This window comes from Rattus rattus, chromosome 15 (genome assembly GCF_011064425.1).
Source record: "Rattus rattus isolate New Zealand chromosome 15, Rrattus_CSIRO_v1, whole genome shotgun sequence".
Lineage (NCBI taxonomy): Eukaryota > Metazoa > Chordata > Mammalia > Rodentia > Muridae > Rattus > Rattus rattus.
Genome location: NC_046168.1, coordinates 24976740 through 24989427, shown reverse-complemented (window position 1 = coordinate 24989427; position 12688 = coordinate 24976740). Strand labels below are relative to the sequence as shown.

At 37.4% G+C, this 12688-nt stretch overlaps 1 pseudogene; it reads left to right on the top strand.

Moving 5' to 3' along the window:
• The first annotated feature begins 9800 nt into the window (after positions 1 to 9800).
• On the top strand, positions 9801 to 11445 carry LOC116884946 (annotated as a pseudogene).
• Positions 11446 to 12688: the final 1243 nt, after the last annotated feature.

The window sequence follows — 12688 nt, the reverse complement described above, 5'->3', positions numbered from 1 at the left end:
ATGTTTTAATGTGTGCTTAGATTCAGTTTATAATATTCTTTACTTGTTGGATTTTATGAGGTTTAGATATGAGGGTAATTGTGACTTCATAAATTGAAATGTTCTATGTCTCTGTTTCTATTTTGTGAAATAATGTGAGGAGAAATGGCACTGATTCTTTTTCCTTTCCTTTCCTTTCCTTTCCTTTCCTTTCCTTTCCTTTCCTTTCCTTTCCTTTCCTTTCCTTTCATAGACAGTTTCTCCATTTACATTTCAAATATTATCCCCTTTCCCTGTTTCCCCTCCAGGAAACATCTCATCCCATCTCCTCCTCCCCCTGATTCCATGAGGGTGCTCCCCCACCCACCCACACACTCCCTCCCACCTCTCTGCCTTGGCTTTCTCCCACACTAGAGCATTCAGCCTTCACAGGACCAAAAGCCTTTCCTTCCATTGATGTCCTACAAGGCCATCCTTTGCTATATATGCAGCTAGAACCATGGGTTGCTCCATGTGTGCTCTTTGGTTTGTGGTTTAATCCCTGGAAGCTCTGGGGTATGTGGTGGTTTGATTATATTTTTCTTCCTATGGGGTTGCAAATCCATTCAGCTCCTTCAGTCCTTTCTCTAACTCCTCCTTTGGGGACCCTGTTCTCAGTCCAACGATTAGCTGTGAGCATCTGCCTCTGTATTTGTCAGGCTCTGGTAGAGCCTCTCAGGAGACAGCTATGTCAGGCTCCTGTCAGCATGTACTTCTTGGCATCTGCATTAGTGTCTGTGTTTGGTATCTGTATATGGGCTGGATCTCCAGGTGGGGCAGTCTCTGGATGGGCTTTCCTGTAGTCGCTGCTCTACACTTTTTTTCTATATTTCCTCCTGTGAGTATTTTGTTCCCCCTTCTAAGAAGGACTGAAGCATCCACACTTTGGTCTTCCTTCTTCTTGAGCTTCATGTGGTCTGTGAATTGTATTTTGGGTATTCTGAACTTTTCAGTTAATATCCCCTTATCAGTGAGTGCATACCATGTGTGTTCTTTTGTGATTAGGTTACCTTACTCAGGATGATTGATATTTTCTAGTTCCATCCATTTGCCTAAGAATCTCATGAAGTCATTGTTTTTAATAGCTGAGTAGTACTCCATTGTGCAAATGTAGTACCACATTTTCTGTATCCATTCCTCTGTTGAAGGACATCTGGGTTCTTTAAAGCTTCTGGTTATTATAAATAAGGTTGCTATGAATATAATGGAGCATGTGTCTTTGTTATATGTTGGAACACTCCTGGTCATTGGGTTCTTTTTTGAAAATCGAATAGAATTCTTTGTAAGTCCAACTATCACTGAGCATTGAGGGGATAGTTATGACTTCTATTTCACTAGGGCTTGTAGGTCTATTTAAACTGTTTATCAGATGCTGATTTAATTTTAGTAACTGATACTGATGAAGGAATTATCCATTTCTTTTAATAGTTTTAAATTTGTATATCTATATTCCTTTTTTAAGATTTTTAAAATTTGTTTTTCTGACTCTTTGGATTTGCACAATATCTGTTGTTCTCTACCCCTTTTCCTATTTAATTTTATTAATTTAGATCTTTTCCCTCTATTCTTTGAATAATCTGGCTAAATGTTTCTCAGCATTGTTGATTTTTTTTTCAAAGAACCAGCTCTCTATTTCTTAATTTAATAATTTGATCTTCTTTCTATACCTTTTAGTTAGTTTGGATACAGGTTCGTCTATCTTGACTTTGTCAAAGAAACAACCCTGGTTTCATACATTTACTGTGTTATTTTCTTTGTTTCTATTTTATTGATTTTAGCCATGAGTTTAACTATTTTTTGCTCTTGAGTATTTACTCCTATTTAGTATGACTACTTGTTTTTGTGTTAGAGTGTTCAAATGTCCTGTTAAGTTGCTAGTATGAGATCTTTCCAGTTTTGTTTCTTTGTTTTTTGCTTTCTTTTTTTTGTTTTTTTTTGTTGTTGTTGTTGTTGTTTTTTGGTTTTTTTTGTTTTGTTTTTGTTTTTGTTTTCTCGTACTTAGCGAAGGAAGCTTACCTCTTCAAACTGCTTTCATTGTGTTCCTTTTGTTTGGGGACTGATAATTTATAGCCACTTTTGAGACATGTGCATGTTAGCTGTGGTCATCATATATGTGATTTAGTTATAACAGAAACGTAATAGTTTCAAAGTTAAAAAAAAAACATGTCTGCTTGGCATCATTAAAAACATTTTAAGAAAAATAAGGGCTAGAAGATGTCTAAGCAGGAAAGAGCAGTGATTACTGTCCCAGAGGGCCTGAGTTCAATTCCCAGATGATCGCTTACCACCATCTGTAAAGGGACACAGTGCCTTTTTCTAATGTGTCTGAAGACAGCTCCCACATACTCATGTAAATAAAAACAAGAAGAAGAAAAAATGAAATAGAAATAAAGTATTTTTAAGTCATGAAGTCACGTATTAGATGCTTACAGAAAACATTTATACTTTTTAAATGTAGCAGATGCTCAACAAATGAAACTTATTAAAATGTGGAAGATGAGATCTGCCTAGTTAGTTTTAAGAAAATCTTATTCAGATCAGTATATACTACTTATTGCTGACAAACTGTTAGCAAATTCTTTTAGTAGGAAGAGTTCTTTGTTCTCATGGCATGGCATACCGTGTTTGGTCTTAAGACAACCTCTAGGCTACAGCACAGTACAAATGGGATTCCTGCTCAAAACTAGCACACAGAGAGCAGAGGTAAGCCATACCAGTGTTCAGTAAGGTAGTTTCTTGCTTTTGTTTTTGTTTATTCAGTCCATGATTCTATCCGTCACATATGGACATTTATTTACATGTAAGATATTTCCTCTTAGTAAATCTTATTCAGACACTTCCTACCCTACACATGTCTCATACAAATGTCTCAGAAGTGCCTATATTTTTTAGTCCAAAGAAATTTGCAACAAAAATTAACCAGCACACATTTTTGTCCTTTATCAAACTCTCAGAAGAAAGAAAGTGTGCCACCATCTAAGAAACTCAAATACATAAGAATACCAAGCTTACAATTTTTTATACCATTCAGAGAGGGAAATGGCCTTGATAAGTATTTTATATATTTATCTTGAATCCAAAGTAGCAATGCTTGGACAGAAGTCAAGTTCTGCTGTGGAGACATTGGCATACTTTTTTTTATGAGGGGCAATGACTTGATTTGTTAGCAATGACCATTCCTTAAACGTTGCTAGTTGAATCCTAATCATGTACTTGCATCTTTCATACATTTAATCTTGATACATTATGTGATGCAAATGTAATTTACCTTTCTTTTTGCCCGTGGTCTCTAATATTCTCCCAAATATACATGTATGAGTAGAAGAGTGCTACTCAATGATGTTGTCCATGAGATTTTTTTCATCTTAATATATGCAGAAGGAAGAATGATAAACACCCTGAAATAAGAAAGAACACCCTAGCACAAAACCAAAATACTGATACTTTTCTGATAATAAGCCTACTGTAAAGTATATAATTCTAGAAAATAATACCGATGTATTTGACTTATATAAATATGTAAGGAGGCCAAATGAAAGGTTTGATGAGTGTTTTAGTCAAAGAGACATTAGCCAAATGTATATTTGTTGCAGCCACATACCTAAAACCACAGAATCATATCCCAATGTTATCATTAAATGTGATATTTACTGGCTGACCAGTTTCTACAGATTTTAGTCAGCTTTATTCCACAGAAATATGGATTTTTAAGTCATAAACATTTTCTTTAAAAACAAATAGGGAGGGAAAGAACAGATGACAAGATGTAAAACAAGCTTATAGTATGAATTTGGTGTCTGATTTTCACTCAGCAATTTACTACATGCATTAGTGTAGATTCAGTGATCAACATGCATTATGAAATGTGCTTGTACAATTTGATGTGAGTTTCAAGCAGTATGATTATAGAAAATTGGACCTTGCATTTCTCCTTTAAAGTCAAACAAAGTTAAAGCAGGTTTCCTTTGATTTAGATGAAAGCTCAGATATTTCACTGATTCACAGGGACAGAAGAGTATCATAGGGACAGATTGCTCTTATCACTAATATTTTATTTTCTTTTTAATTTTTGTTTTTTAATTTATAAATGTAATGGCAAAGAACTTAAAAAAACAATAACTGTGTAGTGAAATTAGCCAGACTCAACATCTATACATCCCAGTGAGACTTAGAATAGCCATTCTTTAACTGTGAACCTTAGCACTGGATTTTACATATTCTGCATCAATAATTTTGGGTACTTATTCAATTTTCTGTGAAAAGAGATTGATTTCTCTGGTGTTTCTGAGTATTGCTATGTCAATATATTTATTTTGCTATTGTTTCTGATTTGAGCCTTTTTTCTTATAGTTTTGACTAAATATTCCAGGAACTCTTAGATTATACAAATAGAAATTGTATTGGAGAATTGTACATAAAATTGTACATAGAATTGAATTTTCTATTTTCTTGAATTTTAATGAAAAGCTATTCTAATATGAGGCTAGGTGATGAAAGAATAACCTGTGATTACCATCAAAAAGAAAGTCAGTGAGTACACAGATCTTGAGCTCTTAAAGATTGAGCATATCCATTCACAAGGCATTCTATTAGTCCAGTGTTATCCTCAGTAAAGGAAGGAGAACTCTTCTGTATCCTGGGAAGCAGGAAAAGAATACAGGTTAGAATAAATGCTTTCAAGTGCAAGACAAGTGCTTTCAGTTTATTATACTTATCAAAACGCTCAGCTGTAGAAATTCTCCTGCACACAAACAGAAAGTCTTAAAATACTTGCATTGGTCAGGCACATTTTGAGATAGACATGACAAACATTAGCAATAAACTTTCTTAAACATTTAAAATAAAGATTACTAAAAGTTTTAATCTAAATAGTTTCACTTGTCATTTTTGGTGTATTTACCATTTATTTAAAAATGAAAATGCTATTGTTAAAAATAAAGTTGTCAAACAGGGTATCACTGTACTCATTTGTATAGTTTTCCCAAATCCACTTTATTTGACCTTTGGAATTTTTTTATAAAATAAGATAAAACAGGAACAAAGTATGTTCTGGCTATGTAGGCATACATAAGAAGATAAGGTGTAAGAAACAAATAATAAACAAAAAAACTACAAAATTTGGGGAAATAAAATATGGAATATATGAAGGACATTGTTAAAAAAGCTAATCACTTGAAATGCAGAAAGTCTCAAACAATTTTGCAATTTCGCAATTTTAGATCACCAATTCTCTGAGACAAGTTTCTGTAATAAAAACAAAACATAACAACACACACAGACACACTCCCTACACAAACACACTGCAAAGCATTCTTTTTTTTTATAAAATTTAGAAATAATTAACATACATTTTTTGGAAATTCCAAAACTATTTGGAAATTGAGCTACATATATTAGCACATATTCAAGAAATAATTATTCGAATTGAGTTCTTGAACTTTGGATGTTTTCCAAAGAAGTCCAATGTAGAATGAATTTTTTTAAATGGAACTGGAAAAGGAAATATCCATATAAAATATCTACAAATTTGATACATCTTTAATAGCTAAAACTTGAAAATATCTTGTAGTAAAGATATGGAAATAAAACATAAATTCATAAGGCATTTGAATGAAGACTAAGGAGAAATCCTTTGTTACCTTGGCTTAGGATAAGATATTTTTTGTTATGACACAAAAAAATATGAACTCTTTAAGAGATTTATAGAGAGAACTTATAGACAGATCATAGATAGTTACACACACACACACACACACACACACACACACACACACACACACACACACCGGGTGAAGGCCAGGGAATAGCTTGCAGGACCAAGTTTTCTCCGTCTATCATGTGGATTCCTAATCGTACATCATCAGGTTAAGCAATGAGCTACCTTACTCCACTCTATCAGGAATCTGGAATTTGTTAGGGATTCTAGAACTTAATGATCTATTATCTATATAAATGTATGCATATATATTAAATGTTTATTTGTTAAGACACACTTATACAAACATATATAATATTATACTCCACTTATTTTAAAAATTGTTTATATGCAGTAATCTTTTCAGTATGTTTCTAAGTGTATGTACGTGAATATGTACATGTGGATACATAAGTATGGGAGCATGAAGGCCACCTTAAATGCCTTGTTTTAAATTAGGTCTCTCACTAGCCTAGAAATTCCCAAGTTTGCTAGGTGTGCTGGATAGCAGACCACAGTTTTGAGACTACCTTTGCAGACTATCAAGTGATGGAATTATAAGTGTAAGTGACTGTGCTGGGTTGGCATTTTGTTATGTTGCTTGTATGGACCGATACGAAGCCATCTACTTTCAAGGCTAGTACACTTCTAACTCTCCAATATATTCCTAGTCCCTTATTCTTAAGTTTCTGATTTACAGTGGTGAAATTCTTAGCTATTCATGATGATTATATGCTTGCATATAAAGAAAATACATTACAAATTAATCATGTATTTTATTTCATGTACTATTTACCTACAAAATATTTTTATTTTGGTTTAATTATTACCATGTTAAATTCATGCTTTCTTCATTATAAACTTATTGATTATCTCAATTAAAATACTCATCGCAGTTTAAATCTCAGACAAAAATGCAATGGTTGTTGGCATGCAAAAGAATTTTAACAATATTTATTAAGACCCAGTGTCCAATGAGAGGTCCAACTACTCTTTGATCCCAGTGTATCCTTGTATGAATGGTTCTGTTGTTTTATTAGTCAACACTTTCTAAGAAAGATGAACCACAATGTAAGATCTTAAAATATGTAACTACTTTTAGAAAGATAATGGAGTACTATTGAGACTCAGACCCATTGTTCTCCTTTATTAGCCTGTTCCCAACATCAGTCAGCACTCTGTAGCTGGTTTTCTGCAAACTCCAAGGTCTTCCTCATTCAGTTCTTCACATTATATTCATCTTAAAGTTTTCCCATCTTAAATATATATATATATGCATATATATTGTATAATACACTGTATACATACACTGTAGGTGTCTTCACACACACAAGAAGATGGAATCATATTCCATTATAGATGTTTGTAAGCCACCACGTGGTTCCTGGCAATTGAACTCAGGACCTCTGGAAGACCAGTGAGTGCTCTTAACTGCTGAGTCATCTCTCCAGCCCTCAATCTTGATTTTTAGCATTCACCATTTTCATTATGTACTGATGATGTTCAGTGTGAGCAAATAGAGTGCATGAGAATGATTCGTAGACTCTAAGCTCCCACTTTGTCATTATTACTACCTAGGTAACCTGAAACAAATGGCTAAATGCAGTAGATCCTTAATTTGTCACTCTAAGATATTGTCAACAAGCCTCACACATTCAAATGACAAATCTCAGAAAGAGAGCAAAAACATATTAAAAATAAAAATAACTAGATAGATTGATGGAGTATAGAATAAATAAATCTGTAATAACCAAAGTAAAAAAAGTATTTATGGTAGAATCCAAATGGTGGGTTCACTTTATTGCCTATCAGGGTTTCTTCTGAATATTTGAAATATATCTCTAATTAAGTGGAGTGAAAAATAAGACATTTTAACCATTAACATAATAGTTGTATCATGAACCTGCAAATTTCTGGAAAATTGGTATTCATTTTAATATGTTACCATATGACTTAAATATGTAAAATTATTCTTTGTTATATGATACAACATAAAATTAAAAATGTGAAAATACCTCAGAAAAATGATGAAATAATTTTACCAAAATTATTTCTGGCACTCTCTTTTTGACTAGAAGAAAAATGGGGGAAAGTAAATGATAAAAATGAAGGGTAAAGAAACTAAAATTTAATGAAAAGACAAAAAACTGAAGCAAGATTGAAATAAAATAGTCTGTTTCTTTTACAAACATAGCTCCTGCTGAATTTGTGGATCCTGAATTGAACAATTCCTTTATCCAGGCAGGACTCCCACTAGAGAGATAAGGAAAACAACCCACCCACAATACCTTCCACCTGAATGGTGCTCTGCCTATAAGACGTGCAGGGACAAAGATAGGGCAGAAAGGGAGGGAATGACCAACCAATGACTGCCCCAAGTTGAGATCCACCCCGTGAGCAGGAACCAATCCGTGACACCATCAATGATTCTCTATTATCGTGCTATGAGCCTACTATTACTGTCCTCTGAAAGGCTCCACCTTTACATCAATAGAAACCAATAGAAAGGCTATAGTGACCCATAGCTAAACATTAGATGGAAGCTGGGGAGTCTTATGGAAATGTAGGGAAAAAAATTGAGGACAGAGCTTTCACAGGAAGACAACCTAACCTGGACCCTTGAGGGATCCCAAAGACTCAACCTCAAACCAATGAGCAAGCATGGGATGGACCTAGGCCCCTTGCACATATGTAACAAACTTGGTCTTCACGGAGGTCTCCCAACAACTGAAGAGGGTGGTGTCCCTGAATCTGTTGCCTGCATACCTGTCTGCCTGCCTGCCTGCCTGCCTGCCTGTTCCCCTAACTGGTTACCATGACTACCTTTCAATAGCAGAAGATGTGCCTAGTACTACAGTGACTTTTGTCCAAGAGGAGTTAGAGGAAGTTTATTGTGTGAGGGGATGAGGAAGAAGGAATATGGGGAAGATCTGTGTGAGGGAGTACTGACATTTGGTTGTAAAGTTTATAATATATGATCAAGTCATAGAACAAAATATTATATATAAATATATTTTTGTTATGTATAAGATATAGGCACACAAACAAATTTATATTTATTGATTATAACCTACATGCCAGGAGCCATGTAGGAGAGGCTAAAAACTAGCAGGTGATCTTCCTGAGATGGTTTCACAGTGGACTGTGAATCATGAGTGAATACGTCAAGGCAAGGCCAAAGGGATTACATTTTAGGAAAGATTCTTTTTGTTTTTCTGCCTTTCCTGTTATTATTAAATGTATAAAACAATCACTAGGTATTAGCCCTCCTTGTCTTGTAGTGATGCCATATAGACAAATAGATGATTTCTTAATTCTTAATGATGATCCCATAAGAATTCCTAAAATTAGACTAACTATTAAGCCCTTTATAATAGGATTGTTATTACGCCCTCTCTAATGTGAAAGCTGCAAGGAGAACTCTGTCAGGCTTCATGTATCAAGTTAACTGCTTCTGAGTTAGAGAGCAGGAATTTACAATTTAGAACACATTCCAAGAGGTTATCAAGCAAGTAATTAAAGGTCATAAAAGGTAACTATTTATTGTAGGTGCAAACACAGATGATAATATGTTGACTGGGTTTATCCATACAAAACTTCACTGTTAACAGAGTAACAAAAAAATATATAATTTTTTAACTTGGAATGAACCTGTGAAGCTACTGACAGATAATGAGTGTCTAACTAGATAATCACTCTTAATGAAAATACATGTAAACATATCTGTTGCAAACTTCTTATTCCATTTAAGATATGAATTTATATTTAAAATTTTAGTGAACTTTTTTATTAATCATTCCATTAATTTGCATCTCAAATGGTAACCCAATTTCCTATTACCTTTCCACAAACACCCCCCCATCCTACATCTGCCCTTCTCCTCCCCTTTGCCTCTATGAGGGTGCTCCCAAGCCCACCCACCTTCTCCCACCCCACGGCTCCAGCATCCCCCTATGCTGGGGTATCAAACCTCCGTAGGACCGAGGGTCTCCCTTTCCACTGTTGTTAGACCAGGTCGTCCTTTGCTACTTATGTATCTGTAGCCATGGATCCCTCCAGGTACACTCCTTGATTTGTAGCCTAGTTCATGGGAGCATTGCGTGGTCCAGCCAGCCGACATTGTTCATTCTATGGCGTTTCAAGCACCCTCAACTGTCCTTTCACCAGCTACCCCACTGGGGTGGCTGAGCTCAGTCTAACGGTTGGCACCAAGCATCCGCATCTGCATTGGTCAGTTGCTGGCAGAACCTTTCAAGGAACAGCAACACCAGGTTCCTCTCAGCAAGTGCCTCTTGGCAACAGCAACAGTTTGGTGTCTGCAGATAGGATGGATACCCGGGTTGGGCAGTCCACGCATAGCCTTTCGTTCATTCTTTGCTTCGTTTTTTGATCCTGTCTTTCCTTTGGACAGGAAAATTTCTGGGTTAAGTAGTTTGAGATGGTGAGTGGTTCCATCCCTCAACTGGGGGTCATGCCTATCTACTGGAGGAGGTCTCTGCAGGTTCTTTCTCCCTTTCACTGAACTAAAGTCATCCCCCTTGGGTCCTGGGAGCCTCTAGCTTCCCTAGTGTCTGAGAGCATTCTACCTTTGTACCTGGATGGTTACAAACAAAAGCAAACAACAGCAAAAAGCAAACACAAACACACACACACACACACACACACACACACACAAACCACACAGAACAACAACAAAAAACCGCAACTGTCTGCTTCATACAGGAAACATCACGAAATAAAACAATATGGTAAGGCTGCAAGTTCAATGTGGTTAAAAAGATATAATGAGAAAATATTAAGCAACACATTTGTAGCATAATTATGCTAACATTTTCTAAATAGAGTTTAAAACATAAAGCTGTAGTGACCATAAAACCTAGCGCAGTATAATAATTATATAATATCCAGTAATAACACAAAAACATATTTGAATATATATGATTCCAATAAAGGAATTCCCAAAACACAAGTATAAGGGTGTTTTAATTATCAACAAAAACAAAATACGGAGGCGGCGTGATCTCGCCAGGGTTCCGCAGCCACTGCCTCCAGGAGTAGTGTTCTGTGATCCTGTGCTTCAGTCTCATCCACCACAACTTGGTCCACCTCCTGCTGCTGCGAACAAACACCCCTCATCATCCTGGTCATCTGGGTGTCCTTGAAAAGGCTCTCGTCACTAACTTCCTATCTGGTCTGGTACATTGGGTTGCTGATAGGTGGGGCTCTGTGGACCAGCCCATTGATGGGAAGGCCTTCGTCTGGCCATTCCAGGAGCACCACATTGACCCCACAGCCATCACAAGGCACGACTTCATCGAAACCATTGGTAACAACTGCCTGATAATGCTGCTGCCACTGCTAAATGTGGCCTACAAATTCTGGACCCAGATCTCTAAGACCCTGGAAGAGCTGCACACACACCTGGGAATGTTTTGTCTTCTGCCTGACCATCTTTGGCACCTTCACCAACTAGATCCACAAGTGGTCCCACACGTACTTAGGGCTGCCATGCTGCGTCACTGTCCTGCAGGACCAGCACGTGATCCTGCCATGAAAACACCATCAGATTCACCACGTGGTGCACATGAAACATATTTCTGTATCACCACAGGCTGGCTCAACTACCCCCAGAGGTGACAGGCCTCTGGTAGATCCTGGAGGACCTCATCCGAAGCCTGACAGGTGAGAAACAGAGAGCAGACGACATGAAATGGGCCCAGAAGATCAAGTAGAATGTCCGGCCTCTTGGTCACCAACATTCTCCAACCTGAACTGTAGTCATCTGCCAAATCCCAGCATCTCTGAGCTACTGCTCCAGTGAAGAGAAGTCCCCTGGGCTGGGTCCAGTCACCCCGAACCCACCCCCAGTGACAGAATACTTGAGCCACTGAGTTTCATTTCCTCTTCTTTTCTTTCCTTGGACCTTTATGGCCACTGAGCTGCTCCTAGGCCAAGCCTGACTGAAGAGGAAAGCCCGGTCCCACTCGCCAGCCCCATCCTGATATTCTGCACGCCTGCTCTGCACGTAGCTGACACACATGGTCTGTCTCAGTGATCCAGGGAGCCCCCAGAACATTAAATATCCCCAGATCATGATCCTCTCTTAACTTTGCAAACCAATCCCAGAGGCCTAGGTGGGTGGGCCACCCCAGCAGCCACCGAAGGGCGGCAGAGCTAGGCAAGGGTCAGGGCCGCTAGTAAGGAGAGGACAGAATGTCCTGCCCACACGCGGATGCTCACTTCCCTTCCCCAGTTCTTCTCTCCATGTGTCCAGTCACATTTGAGATCTCCCTGTGGAGACATCTTCATGGGCACCGCTCTTATGAAGGACTTGGTCATTTGTCATTTGGGGTGGGGGAAACTGTGTCCCTTCTGGCCAGTGTGTCAGAGGAGGAAGAATAAGGCTATTTTATTTGGATTTTTAAAGGTGCTTGTTTGTCAATGTAAATAATAGAAAGCCTTAATATCTTTCTGTAACATGGAGTAATATTTTAATGTCATGTTTTTGATGTATATAATAGATTTATAAGAAAGGAAGCATCTCATTAACTCTGGTTGTGGTGTGGTGTTTCCAGATGACTGCACAGAGGAGCTAGCCCTGGCCTAAGGGAATGTGGGGGGACTTTATCCCCTGACAGAATGAAGTTGTTTAGATTTATGTATTTTATGTTTTGCCCTCATGTGTGTATGCATGCCATGTGTGTACCTGGTGCCCACATAGATCATAAGAGAGCGTTGGAACCCTAGATCTGAAGTTACTGAAGTGCTATGGGTACTAGGAAAAAACCAGGTCCTCCTAAGTGCTCTTAACAAAGGAGCCATCTCTCCAGTCCTTAATTTTTGTTTATGGGAGCAATACATCACATATTCAAAGTGACCCCACACTGCTCATATAATCAAGGCTGACCTTGAATTCCTGATCCCCATACCATCTCAAGTGCTGGGATCACAGGTGTGTGCCACCATTCACAAGAA